This window comes from Haematobia irritans, chromosome 1, assembly GCF_050003625.1.
Source record: "Haematobia irritans isolate KBUSLIRL chromosome 1, ASM5000362v1, whole genome shotgun sequence".
In the NCBI taxonomy this organism is placed as follows: Eukaryota; Metazoa; Arthropoda; class Insecta; order Diptera; family Muscidae; genus Haematobia; species Haematobia irritans.
Window position 1 is genome coordinate 193,639,465 of NC_134397.1, and position 19,788 is coordinate 193,659,252.

At 28.4% G+C, this 19,788-nt stretch overlaps 1 protein-coding gene across 25 annotated transcripts in view; it reads left to right on the forward strand.

The window, feature by feature from the left end:
* Syp (synaptotagmin binding cytoplasmic RNA interacting protein) overlaps window positions 1-19,788 on the forward strand; it is a 529,002-nt gene that overhangs the window by 419,303 nt on the left and 89,911 nt on the right. The window contains exons 1-2 of one of the 25 annotated variants that reach the window (XM_075292393.1): window positions 10,216-10,466; window positions 10,694-10,800. The exons of 23 other annotated variants lie outside the window; for them this stretch is intronic. The gene's annotated coding sequence lies outside the window, so the exon portion shown is untranslated. Of the gene's footprint in view, window positions 1-10,215; window positions 10,801-19,788 lie in introns of those variants that run through there. One more of the 25 variants, XM_075292392.1, reaches the window with a different exon arrangement.

A 19,788-nucleotide genomic window follows, 5' to 3' on the forward strand; every position in this document is an offset into this window, starting at 1 on the left:
ATGTGCGTGGCCTTCTTTATTTCGAGTTTCATTGATGAAGATGAGAGTTTATCCTTAGAATTCGCACCATCAGCTTCAATAAGACTTGAATGGCAATGTGGAAATTTTATTGATGTGTGGAACATATTTCATTGTTTGTGGAATGCCGACATCTAACATATTTCCAAAGTTTTTGATGTTTATTTTCTTGAAAAATAATCAAAATGGATACAATTGGAATGGAAATGCATAAAATTTATAAAAAAAAACATTTCTTTTTTCTATATGTAATTGCTATTTCTGATAATGTATAAAGGCTTATATAATATATTTTAATGCAGTCTAATTTTATTTAATCAAATTTATTACTTTACTTTAAATGTATTTAATCGACTTTCAATTTATTTTAGTTTGGTTTAACCCTTGTACAACGTTGGGGTCATTTGATGACCCATATCGTATTGTTCAACACCGCATATCTTACTGTTCGAATATAATTAACAATTTCTATCACTCAGTGCATTAATTGGTAACATATGCTCAATTCATGCTGAGTGGTAAGAACTTTTAATTATAATTCAAAAGTAAGAAATTCGGTGATGAAAAATACGACCTAATACCCAACGTAGTATAGGGGTTAAATTATTGTTATCTAAATACATTTATTTAGAAATTTTGATTTTATTCGATCTTTCTTTTATCCAATAGAAAATAATTGGGTAAATACATTTATTTGAAATTGAATTAAATTATTGTTAATTTATTGTAATTTAGTTTAACTTGTTAAATGTATTTTAAATCAATTTAATTGAATTAATTAATAATAAATTATTTTAATTTGAATACACAGAATTTTTTTTCTGATTCAATCTAAATTAATCCAATTAATTATTAAATTAAAATTGCTTCAATCACGAAAATGATAGATCTAATTTGAAATATTCTTCATTAATCAATCAATTAATTTTTGTAATTGGTTCTATTAAAAATTAAAATTATTTTCTTGAATGAGGTAATCAAATATTTAGTCAAAATATTTATTAAAATATAATTATTCTAGTTATTATAGAATTAATTAGAAATATTCTTCATTAAAAAGTTAATTAAATTTTCGATACTTCCAATTAATTTTGTAATTGGTTCTATTAAAAAAATTAAAATTATTTTCTTGAATGAGGAACTCAAATATTTATTTAAAATATTTATTAAAATATAATTATTCTAGTTATTTTAGAATTAATTAGAAATATTCTTCATTAAAAATTTAATTAATTTTTTGATACTTCCAATTAATTTTGTATTTTCTTGAATGAGGTACTCAAATATTTATTAAAAATTATTTTACCTCTACTTAGAAAAACACATTCTCATTCAATCACGAAATTAATTGATCCAATTAATTTTCTTAAATGAAATGTCTTCAATCACGAAAATGATAGTATCAATCACAGTAATTTAATTAAGCATTAAATAACAACTTGGTTCAAAAATTAATTGATTTCATTGGCAAATTTCAACTAATTTTTTAATTGATTCAATTAAAAATTTAATAAAAATTTAATAGATTGCAAAGCTCAATAAATTTTTTTAATTAATAACTATTTTCAATTACTTTCTTATCAGACTTTGTGTTTTTAGTTTAATTAAAAAATTGATTGTTTGAAATAAAGTTTTATTTAAAAAATGAATATTTAATATTTTAAATAAAATTTTACTTAAAACAGTTTCAATCATTTTCTTAAGTTAATTAAATTAAATTAATTAAACATAAAGCAATTAAACTAAATTAACTTAAATAAAATTTGACCGACCTAAACTAGGTTCATTTTAATTAAATTGACATTTCAGTTTCATTACATTTATTATCTTAAATTAATGTAATTTAAGCTATATTAAATAACCACTAAATTTATGGAACTATTTAAATAAAAATGATTTAAATAAAGTTAATTTGAATTAAAACAAAAACACTAAAACAAAAAAAAAATACTTTTTGTCTTCAATCACGAAATTAATTGATCAATTTAATTTTTAATTGAAATTTCTTCAATCACAGAAATGACAGAATCAATTACCAATGTAAATTAAAAAAAAAATTAATTGATCCAATTAAAAATTTAATTGAGATTGATTTTTGAAAAATTTGTTGAATTTCTTTTTAATTGAAATTTTTTGTAGAATTCAATTAAAATTTTAATAGGACAAATTTTGGATATATTTTTTTGATTGACTGACATTTTATACAATTATACACAGAAAAAATATCTACAAAATATTAAAAAAGAAAAAATATCTACAAAAATTAATACAATTAAACATCTGATTGAGATTTAAAAAGTAATCAATTTACTTTTTAATAAAATTAAAAAATAAATTAAAAATGATAATAAATTAAATAAATTATATATTATATATTATAAATTAAATAAATAAATTTAGTTTAACAAATTTAATTTATTATCATTTTTAATTTATTTTTTAATTTTATTAAAAAGTAAATTGATTACTTTTTAAATCTCAATCAGATGTTTTATTAGAAATATTTCGTAGATATTTTTCTGTGTATAATTGTATAAAATGTCATTCAAACAAAAAAATATAACCAAAATTTGTCCTATTAAAATTTTAATTGAATTCTACAAACATTTTCAATTAAAAATAGGTTCAACAAATTTTTCAAAAATCAATCTACGAAATTACTAGTATCAATTGGATCAATTAATTTTTTTTAATTAACATTGATGATTGATACTATAATTTCTGTTATTGCAGAAATTTCAATTAAAAATTAATTTGATCAATTAATTTCGTGATTGAAGACAAAAAGTATTTTTTTGTTTCAGTGTTTTTGTTTTAATTCAAATTAACTTTATTTAAATCATTTATATTTAAATAGTTCAATAAATTTAGTGGTTATTTTTGATATAGCTTAAATTGCATTAATTTAAGATAATAAATGTAATGAAAGTGAAATGTAAATTTAATTAAAATGATCCTAGTTTAGGTCGGTCAAATTTTATTTAAATTAATTTAGTTTAATTGGTTTATATTTAATTAAATTATGATTAAATTAATAGAATTCTACTTAGTTGTTTCTTATTTTATAATAGTGTAATCATTAAAATATTTAATTAAAAAGTTAACTTAGTTATTATACAATTTAATTTTAGTTATTTTAATTAAATGTAATAAAATTTAATTTGTTTGTTGCTTATTTGATTATAATTAGAAATAACAATAATACACAAGTTTATTGTGTATTATTGTTATTTCTTAAATAAGCAACAAATAAATAATTTTTTTTATTACATTTAATTAAAATAGAAATTTAACATTTTAATTACAATATTATATATAAGAAACAACTAAATACAATTTTATTAAATTACATTGAAACAAATTAAAGTAATCACAATTAATTAATTTACTAATTTATTTAAATTATACTAAACTTATTGTAAATATAAAAAGTTAACTTAGTTATTATTAATTAAATTTTAGTTATTTTAATTAAATGTAATAAAATTTAATTTGTTTGTTGCTTATTTGATTATAATTAGAAATAACAATAATACACAAGTTTATTATGTACTATTGTTATTTCTTAAATAAGCAACAAATAACTTATTTTTTTTTATTACATTTAATTAAAATAGAAATTTTGCATTTTAATTACAATATTATATATAAGAAACAACTAAATACAATTTTATTAAATTACATTGAAGCAAATTAAAGTAATCACAATTGATTAATTAATTTATTTATTTAAATTATACTAAACTTATTGTAAATATAAGATGAGTATGGGAAAATAGAGGGAAGCTATAGCAACTGAGTCGATATGCTAGACAATTAACCCTCTAATGCCCAATCCCGCCTTTAGGCGGGCTTCGTTATATAAGGAAGCCTTTAGTAAAACACACCTTAAGCCAACAAAACTGGGTAAAATAAAAAGAAAATTTTGTTAAAACTGTTCAAGAGGCTTTGCAGCATATAAATTTTTCTTGTGTCGTTTTCTTGATTTTGTGTCGTTAACATTGACTTTTTAGTCGGTTGGCAAAAAAATTAGGGCATTAGAGGGAGCCACCGTGGTGCAATGGTTAGCATGCCCGCCTTGCATACACAAGGTCGTGGGTTCGATTCCTGCTACGACCGAACACCAAAAAGTTTTTCTGCGGTGGATTATCCCACCTCAGTAATGCTGGTGACATTTCTGAGGGTTTCAAAGCTTCTCTAAGTGGTTTCACTAGAATGTGGAACGCCGTTCGGACTCGGCTATAAAAAGGAGGTCCCTTGTCATTGAGTTTAACATGGAATCGGGCAGCACTCAGTGATAAGAGAGAAGTTCACCACTGTGGTATCACAATGGACTGAATAGTCTAAGTGAGCCTGATACATCGGGCTGCCACATAACCTAACCTAACCTAACCTAGGGCATTAGAGGGTTAATTTAATACCATCAAAGTTCAAATGAACTAAATTAAATTAAATAAAAATTAACTGAACTAAACTAGGTTCAATTTAATTAAAAATTAAATTTTTTTATTACATTTATTATTTATATACATTTTAGTATAATTTATGCTATATAAAATACCAAGTGAATTTAATATATTTTTTAAGTAAAATTGATTTGAATAATACAAGTTAAAGTGTAGACAATTATGTATGTAGAGCAGCATTTTTCTTAAACTTTTTTAAAATTGGGCATTGTAAGATTTTTTATAAATTGCTATATATGTAGTTAAACATGTTTATAAAGAAAAATTAGTTTTTATCCATAATCTGTCACACTGTAAGTTACCACGTGTGGAGAAGCGTTTGATTTTTGTAAGCTTGATCCAGTTTTCGAAATAAATGAAGAAAAAATCCATTTACAAAAATTATGAGTTCCATTTGTATGTTACACATTTTGTTTTTTAAATTTCATTGACATATTTTTTTTTGGGGAAATTCCCATACCTATTAAAACCCTTCTATTGTACAAGTTGTTTCAACAAATTTTTAGTGTTGATGCTGGATGTGCAACATACTTTTTCACAACAGTTTCATATTTCTAACAAAGAGACATAAAAGAATCTAAGTCCGTCCTTTCACATATTGTCCAAATGTATGAACAAACGACTGTAGTCGTCGTCGTCATCATCATCATCATCATCATCATCATCGTCGTCCATACAAAATGTCCGTCCAGACACATAAATAAAGTTTGCATTCAACAAAGTTTCGCATTTGCAAAGTGTTGCTGTTTTATTGTGTTCCTTTTTTTTTTGAATGAGAACATTCGTTTTTAGATGGTGTTGGCAAAAAATTTCGCTTTTATCACATTGTAAATATATAAGGTTATTTATGTATGTATATACATACGATATGTATGTATGTATATATTCATATGCATACACAAATGATAAGAACACCACAATTAGGCGGCTACAGTGTTGTTGTTTGGTGATACTACACTTAGCAAATATACAAAACACTGAATGTTCCCCCCACACCCCCCCCCCCCGCACACACACACACTCACACAATACTTAAATAGCCATTTGTATTAGAAAAGTGCTTCTACAAAAATATAGATTTTGTTGTTGCCTTAATTTGTTTGTTTGCTGGACAACAATTCAATTGGAGCACAGACAAGCCTCTCTCTTGGTAACGGCATCTAGTTTGATTTTCATTTGTAATGTGTAAATAGAATTTTGTATAATAGATTGCACTAGTCTACGACAATCGTATTCGCACTATCAGGTCAGGTGTGTTTATCTCGACTGTATTGTTTATATTAGGGTGTTTCACGAGCAGTGGTAGTAGATGTAAGTGATAATTTGAAAATCATATCATATGGATAATATCATTTCAAAATGTCTTATTAATGGCCAGTTTCTCATCCTCCGATTAATTTTAACCGGTGGATAGACCTCCGGTTAGTAAAATTTTTGTATGGGATCAGCTGTTTTATCGACACGATAAATAATAACAAGACATTGAGAAACTGGCCCTAATTATGGTAAATGACTTATTAAACATGGTAATAGAATTGTTCATTAATCCAATTACATTTTACACAAATCACCAAAATATATCCCAGAAGGAGAAGGGAAAGTTTCTGTCATGTCAATAGGTGCAGTCAGACGAAAAATATTTGTTTTTGTGTATAGAATAAAGTTTTCTTTAAATAAGTGCAGTATCAAAAAGCAAAGTATATCCCAGAAGGGAAAAAAATGAAAGTTTGTGCCATGTCAATAGGACAAAAAATATTTGTTTTTGTGTGTAGAATGAAATTTTCTTTAAATAAGTTCAGTATCAAAAAAATCAATTTATTTCGAACCAGTGTTTCCAGATGGTTTTTGAAACACCCCCAAGTTGTTCTGGGTTAAAAAAAAATAAACCAAAATGTTTATTAGGAATATAAATAGGTACAAAATCTTTTTCCAAAATTCATCAATTTAAATGTATATCAATTTAAAATGCAATTAACAAATAAAATAATAATAAACAAAATAATTCAAAGTATAAATTAAAAAATATATATGTGAAAATTCGGTTTATAAAATAGAAAAATAAAACTAAAATTCAATAAATATTTACATTATTCGCAAAAAAAATCCAAAATATTCTCCAGTTGCAGTCCACAAATTGCTGGAAGTAAATAATTTATTTATTTCACTAGTAGTTGTAAAATTATGACACCCACCATTTAAGGAATGTTTAACTCTTAAAAAACTTCAGTTTTTGTTAAATGCCCTTTCAACGAAGCAAAATTTGATATTTTTTTTATAAAATGTAAAAAAAATGTGTCTACATTGTTATTACTTCAAATATATCTTAAAAAATGTATGAACTTAAAAAAAAAATGTTTGGAAAATATGGTTGAATTTTAAATAAAGACTTTAAATATCGTAAACATTTTGGGATAATAAGATTTTAGTTCAATTAGTTTATGCGGTCATGATTGGTGGTCACCTAAGATTTCCTGCATATATCTTAAAAAATGTATGAACTTAAAAAAAGTAATATTTTGAAAATATGGTTGAATTTTAAATAAAGACTTTAAATATCGTAAAAATTTCGGGATATTAATATTATAGTTCAATTAGTTCATGCGGTCAAGATTGGTGGTTACCTAAGATTTCCTGCATAGGTTGTAGTTAGAGTTTAATTTTTTTATTTGTTAGAATTCAATAACAAATCTAAATGAAATCAACAAAACTTACTTGAATCTTCCAAATAATCTGAATCTGAATAAAGGACAACTACCAAAATAATCCAGTTTCACATTTGATATATTTTTTTTTACATTAAAATTAATCATAAATCATTGGAATCAATAAATTCAATAAACATTTTATTAAATTTATAAAAAAAACAAATAATTTTAATTGATCCAGTTAATTTTGTTAATTAAAACAAAATTCCAATGAACTTTTGTTTTAACCCTCTAATGCCCCAATTTTTGCCAGCTGATTAAATATTCAATGTAAACGAAAATAATCCAGTTTCACATTTGATATATTTTTTTTACATTAAAATTAATCATAAATCATTGGAATCAATAAATTCAATAAACATTTTATTAAATTTATAAAAAAAAAACAAATAATTTTAATTGATCCAGTTAATTTTGTTAATTAAAACAAAATTCCAATGAACTTTTGTTTTAACCCTCTAATGCCCCAATTTTTGCCAGCTGATTAAATATTCAATGTAAACGATACAAAATCAAGAAAACGACACAAGAAAAATGTATACGGTAAAATTCAGTATATGTATGCTCTTGAACAGTTTTAACTAAGTTTTCTTTTTATTTTACCCATTTTTGTTGGCTTGAGATGTGTTTTACTAAAAGCTTCCTCATTTAACGAAGCCTGCCTAAAGGCGGGATTGGGTATTAGAGGGTTAATTAAAAAATTAACTGGATCAATTAAAATTATTTTTATTTATTATTTATTTTATACAATGTTAACAATTTATCGCATTTTAGGCTTATCTGACAACTAGCTAAAGTTCAACTGTTATTTATAAATTATTTCAATTCCAAATTTATAAAAATTCGTAATTGAATTCAAAAAATATTTCCTTCGTTTTGGAAAATTTACCACTATCATTGGAAATGTTAACTTTATTTACATGAATCTTTCAATATCATAAAATAAAAACTACAAAAAAAAATAAAATACAAATAAATTAAAACAATAAAAATAATAAAAAAAAATAACCTATCCCAAAGAGTAGAATTTATGTCACATTTTAGTTAAAATTGACATTATTGTTTTTCGCATTGAAATTCGGTTCACTTTTCTTCTAGAAAAGGAAAATTTACTTGCATGTGGAAAAAAAATAAAAAAAAAATATATATAAAATACTTATTAAAATTAACGCAATGATGAGCATTTTTTCAATATGCCAAGAATTCCAACTCACCCAACTAACATTCTTTAGAAACCAAAAAAAAAATACAACAAAACAAAATAAATCCCGCTTCTGATTCATCAGCCTGTAAACTCTACCCAATAGCTACATAGATAGAAACACAAAAATCGCAAAACAAAAATTAAAAGAAGTACATACACCTCAATTGCCGATTAATGATTAGTTGACAACAATGACATCTAAATCCCAGCACACAGCAAATGTATATCCTAAATTCTCGCTCTATCTTACACAATGGGTATCTATTATTCAGAATATCTCAGCATAGAGCAAATCAAAACCGATTCCTTTACGGTCCAAGCACATGCAACTGCCATATTGTCCACCGCAAACACGGGTGGGTCACACACCAATACAGGTTCCATTGTTGTATTCTCCACGTTTTTTTTTTTTTTGCAGTCTCTCAATCTGAATCCATTGAAATATTTTATTGTATTTTAAACTTTTCGCAGACGATGGAAACAGTAAACAAAGCGAATTTTGAAAAATTTTTGGTTTGTTGCTGCTCCACCACCATAGCAATCGTCGTCATCATCATCATCATCGGCATGTATCCATGTACAACAATACTTATCGCACATTATGCTTTTTTTTGCAAACATTTTAGTTTTTGTTGTCTCGTTCTTTGCGAATTTCGGTCCAACATTTAGAGTCCACTTGAATGCCATGGGTAGAAGCAAATAACCAAGAAGAGACCGGGAGAGTATGTTGTATATTTCATTTGGCAGATACTAAAATCCACATTGCCGCATATATTTCGCACGCGCACTCTCTCACTCTCTCTCGTTCTTTCTGCCGACAATTGCGAATAATGATTGTGGAGTCATTTGTGGAGGTGGCTGGGGGGCTTTTCTGCTGATGACCGAACCCTAGGTGATCGATCGTATGTTTATAAACAAGAACGAAACAAAACCGAAAAGAAAACATTAAAAAAAAGCTTTTGGTTTTGTTTTAGAACCAAAATACATTTTCCAAATGCTGGAATTCGAATGAGTGTACGTTAGATGTGACGATATTTTTATTGATTCCCTTTTGTTGTGCAAATTCTTATGGTGTTTGACGGTGGTGTGCTATAATTTAGCAAAATAATGACCGAACATTCTTCTACCTATAATCAATGTTCTTCAGACATTTGCTTCTCTCCCCTAAGTTAACTGGATGGTGGATCTCTTTCTCTCTCTCTTTTTTTTTTTGGTATTTCAAAAATAACCCTCCTCATATGAGACTATAAAGCGCGCTTAACAACGAATTGGATGTGCAAAAACAAAACGTTCGCAATTTTTTCGTGTGCCTAGAAATTTAGAGTAGAGTAAGTGAAAAAAGAACAAGAGAGAGAGAGAGTAATTTATGTGGATGCGTCCCCTGCATATATTCCAATAAAGGTTTTAACGTGTGTCACCAAAGCTTACAGATACTCTCGTCACTCTCAGATATATGTGTTGGCCGATTGCCTATGGAGTGTGCTGCATTGTCTTTTGTTCAGAGTTCAGTGTGCACATTTATTGCATATGTATTTTTGTTGGTGTTTTGTCAGAGTGTTGGTGCGTATGAGTATTGTAGATTTTGTGGAGTAGTCATACGACCTACTAGAATGTGTTGGTGAGCAATAAGCTGAGTACTGCTGCAAGCAAACCATAGCAATTGTGAGTGCGAGGCAATGTCTGGGGTATTTTTTTTTTTGTATTTTTCTCCTGCCATAGTAGTTGTCTTCTCCTTCTGTCTGTGGATCTGCTGCTGCGGTTGCTATTGCCTGGTTGCTTGCGTTTTCTGGTCTCTGGGCTTTTGCAACGTTATGCCAATTTGTGTTGTTCAACGATAGTGACGACGTGAAGACCGAGACTCCGTGTGTGCTTAAGCAGACGAGCGTTGAAACCGGTGACGTAGCGTCCGCCATATTACACCGCGACACTAATAAAAATATCAAATTTTTCTTATACATGTATATTAAATTATTTTGGATTGCGATTAAATAATTTCGGTTTTCAATAACAAAGGGCAACGTAAAACAATATCTCACCCATTCGCTCCCTGTTCAATATTTCTTCAATTTCAACGTAAATTTGCAATATTTATACGTGATTTTTTTTTTCAAAATAAAAAAAAATCAAGTGAAAATCAATTTCTATATATATAAAAAAATTTTTGAGTGTTATAATTTATGAAAAATAAAATAGAAAATAAAGTGCAAAAAGGAATTCAAAACATATACATATATAGATATAATAAAATCAATTATTTTTGCCTGTGATCTCAATATATATATATATAATCTTTCTTGAAGAAATCAACAAAAATTTTTTCCTGTAAATAAAAAAGCAAAAATATCAAAGACAAAATTGTTAAAAAAAATTTAAAATTATAAAGTAGCAGCAATTATTATAATAAAAGGTAATTAAAAATGAATTTCTTTTTCATTTTTTATGAAATAAAAGAACAAAAATTGTCTGTAAAACAAAGAAAAACACAAAATCACAGCAGTGTTGACGGTTAAAGATATTGCAAAATTTTTATGCATAAAAAAAACCGACCGACAAACCAGCCAAACACATCAAGTGTTTCGTTTTGCAAAAAGAATCGAATCTAGCTAACAAATGTCATGGTATTAGTAGGCGTTATTATCCATGTAAATTGTGTGAAGAAGAGAGTAGCTGTGTGTATGTGCAACGATGCAAGACCAGAGAAAAAATACAGCAGTATGTGTGAGAGTGTGTTGTTTGGTGACTTGCTAGAATAAGTGAACAAAGAATAAAATAAATATTAATTCAAAGATACATTCGTTTGGTGTGGTTTATATGTGCATCATCCTATGAACTATGTACAGAAGGTACACTCAGCAATAAGAGAATAGCGCATCAAAGTGGGCAAGTGAGCGAATGCTTAAGTGTATGTGCATGTGGCCAACGGCTACGGCAGCAGCCCCCTTTTATACGCAAGAACGCACACAAACTGCAAATGAATGCAAAAAACACCGCAAAAAACAACATTTTATTTAACATTTCTGATATTTTTTACATTTGTGTTTGTTTTCTTTTTTGGTATTATGAGCGCAAAACTGAGAAAACGAATTGAAGCAATCTACCAACAAAAAACTGAGATATCTTTTTATTCTAAAGAAAGAAAAAAAAAACATAATAAATAAAAGCGAAAAAACTAATTTTTGTTTGCTCGTTTTGGATGAGTATATTCTGGGGACACTTTTTTAATCTATTTTATTTTATTAATTATTAAAAAAAATAAACAAATCTTTTTTCTTTTAAATATGCAATTTTTGCTTTGTTAAATTTAGCTTATCTCCCCTTTTAGCAAATTTAATTTTAATTTGTTCATATATACATAATTGAGAACAAAAGAATAATGTACATACATATATACATATTTAGTCATCTGGAAAAATGCACATTCTCTCTATTGAAATATTTTTTGAATGAGTTTTTGATTTTTCCAGAAAAACACAAGTTTGTATAAATATAGATAACATATTGTAAAATATTTTACAATGATGAGAAATGACTAATATACATTTTTTATTTTTTTTATAACGGTCTTTCTATGACAAATCGAACTGCTTGGATTTCAAATATTTTTTTCTATCATCTAATGATCATCGTTGAATTTTTACATAGTTTCTAGTTATTTTGGGTGTTTACAAGAATTTGAAAGGAATAAAATTTTATAGGTTATGAATTTCATGGGTTTGCCCCAAATGATCTCTTTGCAAAATATTTTTATATTTTTCAGGATACGATAATTGTTTTTATAAAATGGAATATTATTTATTCTCCCAGTTTTATTCATAACCTTTTTTGCAAAACAAGAAAATCCAAGTAAAATATATTCCAAATATTTCGAAAGCTCGAATAATAATTAATTGTAAATTAAAATCATGCATTTTGACGTTAATCGCCTGTTTCGGTATCAGTTTAATATGAAAAGTAGTAATTTGATTGTATTACATTCGAAATTGTTTAAAAAAAGGCACAACTAGAAAATTTTTAAAAAATTACTGCATATAATTTTTGATGACGCTCTATGATGAGCTGTCGGACGAAATGGGTACGTGAAATGTACCTTATCTATACAAAAAGAAACCCTAACTCTAATCGAGTTGAACATAGTTTTCTCAGATAGTTGATTCGCGGAAAAATATTTTGCAAAGAAAGTAAAATTTTACACAGAAAAACTAGTTCTCTTTTCGTGGGAATACGATTTTTATATAAAAAAACTTCTATTCTCAAAATCGTATTTTCTATTTATTATTTAAATGAAAGTTAATATTTTTGAAAATACCACCACCATTATGTTAATGAAGATATATATTATGAGGAAGACTGGTTCATGCTTTGTTTTAATATAATCTTAACGTTTTAACAATAATAACGGTAAAAATAAATTGTCACAAAAATTATCATATTTGTTTGAAATATTCACATAAACTTGTTTAAAAACACAAATTAATTCATTAAGTTTATGGATGGTATATTTGGAAGTAAATTTTCAGTAATGAAATACTTCTTGTTTTTAAAGAAGGTTTTGATAGATACAATTTTGATGGGGAGTTAAAGGCAATTTTAAGGATTTTTTTAGGATTCAGACTATTATCATGCACATTTTTTATGTAAATAATATCAAATAAAAACGTTTTTTTTTTGTACGAAAGTAAAATAGTAATTTAATAAAAAAAATATTAAAAAAAAACTTGTTCACAAAAACAAAACTTTTTTTAATGACAAGATAAAAATTTATGGCAGTCAAATTTACATTCACAATAAAATATTGGCATTAGATAAATTTGTAGTAGATAGAAGTATAGGTTTTTTTATGTAAATAATATCAAAATAAAAACTTTTTGTTGGCCGCTATGTGGCTTCAAATTTCATGGTGAAAATAAAAATAAAATAAATAAATAAAAGAATTATTTAATATAAAGATATTAAAAGAAAATGTTTCTCACAAAGACAAAACTTAAATGACATGTTATGACATGACATGTTTATGGCAGTCAGATTTCCATTCACAATAAAATATTGGTATCACCTAAATGGATGGTAGATACTAATATGGGGTTTTGTAAATAATATCAAATAAAAAGGGATCTAAAAGTAAAAGAATAATTTCATATAAATATATAGAAATAAATTTTTCTCACAAATACTAAACTTTGTTTAATGCAGTAAGATTTCCATTCACAATAAAATTTTGACATTATCTAAACGGGTGGTATGGAGCTAAGACTATTTCCTTCCCTTGCATGTAAACTGTTAAAAGTGCATCACAGTAGCTATTTTGACAATGTTTTTTTTTATTTCGTTTTCTTTTGTCATACCATTCAACTAAGGGATTGGTCTCTCACAGCTTCAGACATTAAACATACATATGTATAAGCGATTCTTATTTCATCACCAATGCTGTGTCATTTTTTTGCTTGTTTGCAAAATGAAAACAAAAAAAAATATATCCCCCCCCAATATTCTACAGATTTGCCGGTCTGTCGTCGGTGCTAGAGTCGTTCATTTACATTTTGATGTTATATTACTCTTTTTGAAATTTGTATGCCTTTCTTTGTGCATTTGCCTCCTGTCCCCTTCCCTTTTTTTTCATATGCACAAGCTCACTCATACAAGTAATACAATATGTTAGCACACCATGCTAATAATGCCTTTGGTGAATTTCTTTGTCAGTGGTGTTATCTCCCATCGTTGAATTGAGTAAATTTTCACTTATACTCTCATATTTACATAGTCAAATATATGGTGTATTTAGTGGCGGGGGGACCTTTGATTGGGTTGCAAAATGTGTGTTTTTTACTAGGCTTTGATTATACGATTTATTTTCTTCCAATATCTTGATACCGTACTTCATAATTCATAGCTTAGGTTTATTTAATAAATCATAGGAATTAGATTTGTTTATATCAGGTAACTCTATTTTGAGGTGTTAACAGTTACTAGTGGTATCCAAGGTGAATATTTTGGGTTACTACTAAAGGGATTTCAGTTAAGCAATAATTATTTTAATATTCGTTATATCCCAGGCAAAACAAATTTGGAAATTCTTCAGTTCCTAAGAACTTATTTTGCTTTACGCAGTTACTAGTGGTATCCAAGGTGAATATTTTGGGTTACTACTAAAGGGATTTCCGTTAAGCAATAATTATTTTAATATTACTTATATCTCGAGCAAAAAAATAACTAAGAACTTCTTTTGTTTTGCTCAGTTTTTTTTTTTTACATTTTCTGAATTTTCCTATGAATAAAAATAATAGAAAATTTCAAAAAAAAAATATTTAAAAAAGTATCGATTCATTTCTGACGAGAAATTTGTGATAAAACATTTGCTAGTATTATTCAAAATGTTTTTATGTAGAATTCGAAAAAATAGAAATTTTATCTTTTTTAGAATTAATAAAATGATAAATCCATTCTCGAAAAATTGAGGTCAAACGTTTCAAACAAGCGTGCGACAAATTATATAAAATATTTAGTTAGCAAAATATCAAAAAATGTGCATCCAAAACACTGAATTCGGATCACGCCTTAAGAAATGATACAAATGGTGGACATCTGTCCCCATAATAAATGCATCGCTTCTGCGTTAATTTTGCACCACTTCCGGATCCAAAGGGAACATTTTCACTACTTTTTATTTACTGGGAACTAATGCAGATGCAGAAAAAGATGACTTCGACCAAGTCCACTTCTGAAACCAAACAGAACATTTTCGTTGCTGTTTTGGCTACGATTTTTTTGTTGGGATTTTATATAAACATAATCGGTGCAACATCTTTTATTTTTAACCCTTGAAATATGAGGGGAGTTAAATAGTATTGTAGGATTATTTCATGCATTTCAAATATAAAATAACTTAAAATTAGGTTACATATAGTGGCAGCCCATTATTATATGATCACATGACAAGGGAAATCCATTTTATATCCGAGCCCGAATAGAGTTCCATTTTTGGAGAAGCTTTGAAATATTCAGAAATGTTAGCAGCATTACTAAGAGGGAATAATCAGCACTGAAAAAAAAAATTGCATCTATTTTGGCTCCCATTCCATGAGGTGAGGTGGGATATAATACGTTCATTGTCTTTGTAATAAGTGTCACCCTCTCACTTAGTTTTACGGTTTTTTCTACTATGAAAGGATTCACTATCAACAATATATTCCTAACCTCAAAATTATTTAATATAAGAAATTATTAATGCATTAAAATTATTTTACACTACCACTTTGGAACATACTATGTTAAAATGCTTGCTCTCTTCATTGTGGCATCCGGTTATTTAATTGCTGTGTTCATTTTTAACTTTAAATTATTGCGAATTTATGTTATCCCAATTACTAGTATTTTATTATATCTGATATATTTATTTCTCTTGCTCTCGGTGAGAACACATTAATTAGTGGATATAAATAAGAAAGAGATTTGTTTTTATATGGCTGTATTCTCACCATATGTGTATTCTCAGCATGTGTTCATAATTTGGCGGTTTGCCATAATTCACATTTATAAATTCTCCAAACAGCAGTCACCAGCTTGGTGGCAACGACAACGCCAAAATTACCACAATGCATGCATGCATGTCAGTCTGTCTGTCGGTATGTGTATTAGACCTCACTTTGTGCTGTCATGTATCCAACCAACTCCCCATGCTTAACCACCATTTTTGTTATCTGCCACTTTTCTTAGTACAACATTCGCTGAGTTAACTGACTTCACTGCATGCTTGGGGAGGGAATGTTGTTGTAGTGGAGGGTTTTTGTTGTTGGTACATGCACCCGGTCCCTGTGATTGCTGCAAACAAGAACAACTTCAATGTTGGATAATAGTGTTGAGCCCTGCCATTGTCATCAGTTTCAGGTTGTATTCGTTGCAATAGCGGCCAGAAAATAAACCATATTTTCCTTTGATATGACTGAATGGTTAGCTCACAGACAAATAGCCGGTGGATACACCTCGTGGTGTGTTACGATATAAAGCTTTGTGTCTGTCAGACGGGTTTAATACTTGAAGTGTGCACTAAAAATCTCAAACGTGCACTCGCACACACACACACCGACACATTGTTAAATACCAACTGCAAACAAGTGTATAAAGGCGTGGGGGCATTAAAAGCAAAGATTAAAGTAGTTAAACTTTATGAATGTTTGTCGGTGTGTGTGTGTGAGAGAGAGAGAAAATTTTGCTTTTGCTTCAAAAGCTGAGTTCGATTGCATTTATTATATATGTATATGTATGTTTGTGGTTCAATTGTTTTCTCGCTCTTGCTGCGGCGGCCAATAGTTTGGTGTACTTGCTTTTCCGATTATGCGATATTGAAAGTTTTATATTTTTCGTTTTTTCTGCAAATTCTTTTTACTAGTGTGCGTTTATAAATTATCATAAGAATAAAAAATCAAACATGAGGGGGATATATTTGCGCTGGTAACTATAGAATTGCATTGTGGGGTTCTGTTTGCCGCCAAGAGCGCGTACAAATAGGAGAATGAGAGATTGTGTTTGTAAAGTAAAAAGAGTAAAGGGGTTCCGTTTCACGGCGACTTGATATTTTTGTTGCCATGCAAACCGTAATTATTTGTACGTTATGATTGCCATCCCCCCAACCCATCCCCGCAAGATTATTCGCTTCTCCACAAAGGTTGCAAAGAAATATTTGCCGCACTTAGCTCTCACCAACAAGGAAAGCTATCAAACATCTTAAGCGGCATTGGTTTATGATGCCTCCTATAAAGAAGATTTCATATTATTTCAAAGTCGTAACAAAAAAGAAAATATTATACAAATTAATTTTTTTGTATTATATTTTTAAACATTTAATTCAAATCCATATACATTTCTTGCAAATTTTGTCCAAAAATATTTAACCACTATTTTTTTATGGGCTCTATAGAAATTTTTCTCTTAAAACATTCGTTGTCTCATATTAATGAGTCCCAATGGAACATGACCATTACCGTATCTAGACATTCTTAACCAGGGGGGCTATAGCCCCCCTATCTATACTACAGTAACTATATATTGTGGAAAATCATATATAGGTTTTCACATTCTAGGGGGGGGCTAATTTTTTTCTGGAGGGGGCTAAGCCCTCCCCCAGGAGGCCTTACTATGCTTACGAACATGACACATTTTACGGCACCACTTATAGAGAAGATTTACATGTAAGAAATATAGCCAATAATAGTAAAGATTTAAGAGTCTTATCAGACTCCGGGATTTAATACATGAATCTCGGAATGCAGGGCAGCAATTTTGTTCTACCATGGTCTCCCCAGCTTGCGAAACACCTCAATACACATACATGGTGCAATGCAGAATATCCAAACTATAATAAATCGCAAAACTCAATGGGCAAACGTGTAGGCTTAATGTGCTATCAGCACATTCTTTACTTCCACCTCATGGTTTCGCACAAAATGATCCGGCTGTAACCTAATTCCAGTACTTAAGAGGGCTATAGTTCGGAGGCAAATATGTGTGGCAAAACTTTTTATCTCCTCTCAGTCTATGCTCGAATTGGCTAAATCATGGAAGAAAACTCTTAAACTAGGCCAGACACTAAAAAAAGCAATTATTTTAATGAAATACATATCAAATAAAAATAAAAGGAAAGGGTAGGAAAGATAAAATTTTTGCTAAAGCTATTGAAAAAAGAAACTGATGTTTTAGCATATTTTAGATATTGGGGGGGGGGTCTATATAATTTCTCACAAAACATTAAGGAATACCAAATGTTGAAAACTGAGTGGAATTTACTTTACTTTGCTTCCAAGGTAAAATTTAATTATCCCAAAATTATCTAATATTAGGCTAAATGTACTCTATTAAAAAAAGAATGTTGCAAACAGTTCACTTGACTGTTTATTTTGTCCCAAAAGAAAAAATATTTTGTCGAAATCACAAAAGAAAAATTTAATTTTACCATAAGAAAATTGTTATTGCAGTTTCATTGATGTGGTCACATTTAGTAATCTGGTATTTTGGGAAGCCGATAAGCCGTTATTAAATCATTTCAATGTTTCATTCACAATAAAATTCACAAACCTTAATTTTGAATGATTTGTGAATAGTGATGCCAAGTTGTTGTTAATATATCGATGTTTATATAACAGTAAAAGCTTTCCGTTAATTACATTTTTGCGTTCAGTATCATTAGATAATCTCCAATTATTAACCTATACATTGATTAATAAATTCAAACGTATCAAATTCAATAAACATAGAGATGGTCACCCAAACTAATCTTTCTTTAGTCATCCACAAATATATCTAATATAAGTATTTCAAACTTATGGGCATTTGAAATGCTTAAGGCAATACACAAGTTTGCAGTTTTGATATCCGTTCTTAGATATCTGTATATCACAAGTCATCATCATGTTAGTTATGTATAAACATATCAAGACTTCATCATTATCGTAAACTATGAAAATTATGAAATCCTCAAATGGTCCAAATTACATCCGGCCAGCTAATTGAATAGTGCTGAATTGGTTAGGAGGGATAGAGGTAGTGTTGATGCTCTGCTAACCACTATTCTGGTCAACTTGGAGTGAGTGTATGTGTGCATAGTGCTGTGTATTGTTTATTGAGGTTCTCCACAATTAGGTCAAACATCTGTAATCTCTATTCATTGCCTGCTTTAGAGATGATAGTGTATTTTCTTTTTTTGTTTTGTTTGACCAATAAAACCGACAGATACCGGTCAACATCAATTTGTCTATATGAAGGACTCTTCCTACTGTCAGGCAAATAAACAACTGCATTGCGAAACTACCTTCATTATGTATTTGTGAACTACAAAATGTCCATTTCCTTTTTTACTTCTCTCTTCGATTTTATAAATACAAATCATGGGGGAAAAAACAACAACAACAATATGTTTTGGATATTTTGGAACTATGGTAGAATGAGCAAACGTGTGAGTTGGTGATGAGAGGGCATTGCATATTCAAGTAGTCTGTTCGAACTGTACATTGTCTGATTTCCCCCAAAAACTTTCCCGAGTGTGGGGAATTTCCAACATTGTGAGTGTATGAGAGAGAGAGAGAGAGAGCGAAAGAGAGAATAAGCTAATGCCAATGATTGTCATCAGAGGGGATGTGTAAACAGAATCTAAACGACAATTCAAAGTGCAGCAATGCCAGATAAAGGTGCAACAACAATATTTCTGATATTTGCAAATGTCATACACACAAACACACTCAAGCAAACTCTCTAGCGGCAAAAAGCAAAATGAAATGGTAGATAAGAGAATTGAAATCAGACACAAACATTATTCGTTCACACATGGTCTCTGAATATAGAGTATGTATCATCTACCTTCCTCTATATATATATGTATGTATGTATGAAAATCCAAATGTACAATGTG